The sequence below is a fragment of the Crocodylus porosus genome, unplaced genomic scaffold, assembly GCF_001723895.1.
Source record: "Crocodylus porosus isolate Cpor-Errol unplaced genomic scaffold, CroPor_comp1, whole genome shotgun sequence".
Classification (NCBI taxonomy): Eukaryota; Metazoa; Chordata; order Crocodylia; family Crocodylidae; genus Crocodylus; species Crocodylus porosus.
This window is the reverse complement of record NW_017728918.1, coordinates 12,688,910-12,694,621: the sequence shown is the minus strand read 5'-3', so window position 1 is coordinate 12,694,621 and position 5,712 is coordinate 12,688,910. Positions and strand designations below refer to the sequence as shown.

Below are 5,712 nucleotides of genomic sequence, written 5' to 3'. Positions count from 1 at the left end.
CCATGACTACCACATCCTTAGCCTTCACTACCTCTGTGAGCTGACCCAAGAATTCCTGGTCAAGCTCTTCTCCCTGGTTGGGAGGTTTGTAGTAGACCCCCACCGTTAAGTCCCTTTCCCCTCGACTGCCTTGTACTCTAACCCAAAGCACTTCAGAGTTCCTCTCCCCTGACTCCTTGCTAATTGATGAGGATGTGTATTCCTCCTTAAGAGTGCTCAGCATAAAAAAGACTTATTTTTACTGTGGTGGCTAAATATAGATGTTTAGATCCTAAGTTTGAGCATTTAGATCAGGAGTCAGCAACCTGCAGCTTATGGGCTGGATCTGGCCCATGGGTGTGGGGCTTCAATGGTAGGGAGATGCAGCAGCCGGGTGCTAACACCCACCTCCCTCTGACCAAAGTTGGATCATTCCAGCCTACAGCCATATTTATGTGTGTGTGTGTATAATCATGAAGACTGTATTCCCATTTTAAATAGGATATCTGTAGCCAGTGGCAGTTTAAAATTAGAGAAGAAATTAAGGACCATGGAAAAATAATTGAGCCAGCTGTGAAGTAGTTAATTTTGCTATGGGGCTGTGGTATTAATTCATTAGAATAGTGGGCACAGCCCCAGTCATTCTTCAGGCATTGCCTTTCAGAATAAAACAAAAATAACAAGATGTAAGTGATATTTCTTTTATTGGACTAACTAAAAATAAAATGGATCTCTTTTATATATAGTTAGTCTAATAAAAAAGTAATGATCTGTGGCTGTGTACATACAGATAACAGGGGCTCCAGCCAACAGCATAATGACATGCACCAGGAATGGAGGTTATGACTTTGGAGTTGAAAAATGTAAGGCTCCATCATGCGAGTTTGAAGAACAATCCCCACAAACATCTGTGGTTAAAGATGAGAAAAAGTGACTAGAAAAAGTGTGGATCCTGTGATCAGAGGAGAAGATGACCAAATGGCTGTGGAGGTAGCCTGGGTCCTTAGAGCCCATGGAGAGAAAGGATAATCCACTGTTTAGGGCAGTAGGAGTTGGGAGACCTTGGGTAAGTTCAACACTGTGTTGCACACCTTCTTTTTTTGATGCTAGGTAATATGCATGGTAGATGCTCTTAGTTACTTGCCTATGCAATAGGGACAATAGCACTTTCCTCCTGTGCAATGGCAATAAGAAGAGAAGTGCATTAAACACTGTAAGGTCCTGAAGTACTAAGATGACGTGAGCTCTGTAGGCAAAGTAGATTGCTTACAGATTAGCATTTCTTCATGGCTGTTGACACGTTTTGTGAACTGGAAGCTCTTACTATTTAGAAAATGTCTTATTTTGTATCCAGGCACTCATTCTGTAAACTGATATACTGCTTCTAATTAACCTGGCTTGTCAGAAAACTGCATGTGGTCAGAAAGTTCCAGCACCAGCCTTCAAAGAGAAAAATTATAGTCCTATCTGGTGCTACTCAGACCAAGAAAGTATTAACTTTCACACCTAAGTAAAAGTGTTTGAACGTGAGCATGATATATGGGTGTTTTTTTCCTACCCTTTTCTCCTAAAAGAGAAAATTAAATGTGTAATAAAACACCCTGTTAAATACAAATATGGTTTATGCAGCACCATTAACTTGACCGTATGACCCATGATGGCTTTCTAGTGCATGCATTACGTTTAACCATATAAACTAAAGCATATGAAGAAAATAAGAACAGGGAGCATCACGTATATAGGCTATGTTGAATCATTATTTTAGGAACTGCTTTTGCCAACCTGAAAAGTTTGAAAAACAAACAAACAAAAAACCTCCCAAATAGCTTGGGTCAGGCCCCAAACTCCTGGAATAGGGCCCAAAATTCATTAGGTCAGGAAAAAAAAGTGGGGTATGGGGGAGAGGAAAGAAAAAACACCCAGCACAGCACATGTTGTTGCATGTGTGCTCCCAGTATAGCTAATTTTGGGTCAGCTACAAAAATTCATTATGGGCCTGAATTCCCAATGATATTCAAGAAGAATTAGGAGTCTGTATACTTTTTGGGGTGTGACCTTTTGTGTCACTACCTCTACATCAGTAGCACACAACAGTTCTGCCTTCTCCTGTAGCTCCACATGTGTCCTTTGTCCACCCAACACCCCTCTGCCATGTCTTGCAGCTCTGGAGGTTCTTCATCCTCAAGTCAAAAAGTTTCTTCTCTCCTCAGTCCCAGACCTAGGAAGAAATAGAAGTCACTCTGAGCTTCTGAGCTCTTTCCATTTTCTTATCCCTCTTCCCCTGCCCCTGGTGAATATGGTGTCAGCTTCTCTCTTTTGATATTTGACATAGCTTCTTGGCAGATGAGGGATGGAGAAGAGAGGGCTCTCTCTGTTCCCTGCAGGATTTCTGACTGACTGCTCTTCTCCAGTGGGAGAAGTAAGGTGCACAGTCTCTAGGATTCCCTCTCCTTCCCACCCACCCACTTGGTCCTCTGTTGAGTCTGGTTTTGCTAAAGCTGGCAACACAGGTGTAATCTTCTACATGCCCTGACTTGTATGAACCAGGGCACCTTGGGTCTCATTTGAGGCTGTTAGACACTAGCAACACCAGAAATTATTTCCAGGTAGTAGTGAGCTTCCCCAAAGGGATTCTGTCCCAAGGGCCACGGCCTTCCCAACGTCCGTGCTGGCACCAGTGCTCCATTGCCCTTTGACAGGGGCTAAATAAGGGGAAGTCAGAGGGAACAGGGTATGGAAATACAGCTTCCCTTGCTCTTCCTGGCTTGTCTAGCAGCCCCTACAACTCCTCCTCCCCGGCTGGTGCAATGAAAGTCTTCTCCTGTTTCAAACTACTTTTGCCATTGCTGCCAAGTGTTGCATATAGTAGGGCTGCAGCATAGTATTTCACCCAGCTGGTCGACAGACACAGGCTCCAGCTCTTTGCACAGATGCCAGGGGTTGCTGTGCCACCTGGCTTCAGGCAGCCAAGTGGCCTTTTCATTCTCCATTCCTTAAACTAACACCAGGCAACTGTTGAACCGTGTGGGGAAGGAGGCAGCAGCAGCTGCTGGGGAAGACAGAGGCTTGTGGGCATACTGGAAATGCAGGGGTGAATATGAGAAGGGAGAGAATAGCCTAGAAAAGAGTTTGGAGGATAGAAGCTGCAAAGCAGGATGGGGTAGGGGGAATAATTGTCATATTTCTAGATAAAGTAATTATATCTTAATAAAATGTCACATGCAGCACTGCACGGCATTCAGCTCTGCTCCTGAACAGAGTGCAGTGCCCGCTCGCCTTCCCCCTGACTTCACAAGTCAGATCAGTTGTGACTGCCCCCATCCTGCCACTCCATTTGTCTCCTAGGGAGACCAGCCATTACAGCAGCAATGCTGTGAACGCTGCCAGTTGACAGGCAGCCAGCCCCTGAGCCGGAGCGTCTGGGTCCTGTCCGCCAGTCCCGCCTTGAGAGTCTCTGCACAAGGCCTGCCACAAACTAGCCTTTCATGCAGCGTTTTTGCATTTGCTTTTCTTTTGTTTGCTTTTCATGTTAATTAGCCTATTTGATTAGGAAAGGCTAATGTTTTGTGCAGTATTTTTGTGAGCTAAAGTGCAGTATAAGTGGTGCTAGTTATTCTTCCTCTCCTCCCCCTCCCCACATTTTTGGTAAGTGCTGTCTCTACAGGGTGCTGGTTATCCATCTGTGAAAGTTATTCTAGCATTGTACAAAGTTCTGGTGGATTTTCGTTTGGAGGACTGTGTGCAATTCCAATCACGTCATCGAGGAAGGACACCACAGAGTCCGAGAGGCTGCAACTAAGGGTGGCTAGAACTGACTCTGGGAGTATGGGGGCAGTTGGACTTTGAGCTGAAAGGCAAGAAAAAGTTTGCCGCCAACCAGAAAAGGGATGCAAGGAAGGGAGGAAGAAAAATGAGACTTGTGAGAATTCCTTAAGGTAACCTGAAGGGAAGGGGGGATGGGAGTGGCGACAGCAACCTGTCTTGAGGTAAGCATCTCAGACTGGTATATGTGATATTTTTTTGGTAACTCCGTAGATGCTTGATATTGAGTATACGCATATTCATGGATCCTGTCAGCCCAGGCCTCCTTTGGTCCACTATCTGGTACCATGTAAACCAGTACAGCTTGTTCTATGGTCAGGTTGTCAGAAACTAAACTGCACCCACCACCACCTGGGCCAGCCCGGGTGAGGAGGGGATGTGGACACCCAGCAGGACTGAAAACAAGACCTGTCAAAGGGTGGATGAGCTCACTGCAGGCCAACAGCCATCCAGACCTGGAGAGCAGATGGGCACCACAAGGTCACTCTGCCTGAAGAATTGCAAATGATGCAAAGCAACTCAACTGACCTAGGAGGGTTGTTACAGCATCTAAGGCAGGGGTTGGCACCTTGACTTGTAAGGTGTTGGACAGCAGGGAAGCTGCAAGGGGCCTGATCCTTGGTGTGGAAGCACAGCCCCAGCCCCTTCCCTGCTGTCTGCCCCAAGCAGTGTGTGACAAGTGAAATGCCTTCACTTGCCATGCCATGCACTGGCACCCATGCCAGGGGTTGCCTGCCCCGATCTAAGGTAACATAACTGTCACCGTGGCTTCAAGACTGACTTGATGGTCATGGAGCAAAACCCTTAGGACATTGTAAGTTTGGAGTAATGCCACCTCTAGGCCTTCCCAGAAGGAAAAATATAGGAGTGACATAAAACACCACACCATCCTATTTGTGTCTTGCAATCCTGTACAGATTCTCTTTGCCTTTGGAATGAACGGGAAGTGTGTAGGTGACTTTAGATCCCCATCCTTGGGCTCAAGAGAAATTTACCTAACACTTTTAAAGGGCGGACTTCGGAATAAAGATCCATAACTTGGCCGAACAGAAAGAAGCAGGGGCTGAACAGTAAGAACCAGGGACTAAACAGTGATATTGGCTTTGTGGCACATTGTATTTTACCCAACTCCTGAATTCGTTCCACATAGGTGCAAATGTGAGAATGACCCTCCTACCTTTTGATAGTCCTCCATCACCCAGTAATCAGTTTCTTTTCTTCTGCTAATTGTATGTCTGCTATCTCTGGCTCCTGACAGATGTGGGGAAAAAAACACACACTTTATCAAAAGAGGCAGCACATTAGTTGGGCCCATCTCCGCAGCATGTATAGATTGTATGCTTCAGTGGGGCTTTTTGGTGCTTTTTGATTGAATCAGCTATTAGATAAAAGCACCAAAAAAGCCCCACTGAAGCACCTATATAGACATTGGGTGAGCCAGGTCCAACTAATGTGATGGCTCTTCTGTGCACACGCTGGGCTCATTGTGGGGGCACAGAGTTTAAAGTAAAGTGCTGTTGGGAGGGGGGGTTTATATCTGTAAGCAGCCCCTGAAAATCTTTCTCAGCCCCACTCTCTGCTGTTTTTTCACTATGTTGCGTCTGGCTTCCTGTGATTAGAAATTTGCTGAAGAATGTCTTGCATTTGAAAGCTCATCTAAATTTGTCCCAACTACACCACTGGTCCAGTAAAAGATATCACCAGGTCTGCACTAATAAGAGATATTTTGGGGCCAATACCAATGGCTGATTTTTAAGGAGCCATATCAGCCGATACCGATCCAATTCTGATATGCAGCTGGGCAGCTTGGAGACCAGCATTGGGCTGGGAAGTCTGTTGTGGGGGAAGGGGGATGGGGAGGGCCAGATTAAGGCCCCTGCAGTGAGGGAGGGAGTGGGACTGGGGCTGGGG

General features: G+C 46.0%; 1 protein-coding gene and 1 long non-coding RNA gene across 2 annotated transcripts in view; one reads left to right on the top strand and one right to left on the bottom strand.

Annotated features, from left to right (window-relative positions):
* Positions 1–5,712, top strand: part of KLHL29 (kelch like family member 29) — a 473,943-nt gene that overhangs the window by 117,788 nt on the left and 350,443 nt on the right. The window lies entirely within an intron of this gene.
* The window catches only part of LOC109311600, a 4,823-nt gene continuing 891 nt past the window's right edge, over positions 1,781–5,712 (bottom strand). The window contains exons 2-3 of the long non-coding RNA XR_002101541.1: positions 4,979–5,052; positions 1,781–2,197 (exon numbers count right to left, since the gene is read on the bottom strand). This is a non-coding gene — a long non-coding RNA (uncharacterized LOC109311600). The remainder of the gene's footprint in view (positions 2,198–4,978; positions 5,053–5,712) is intronic.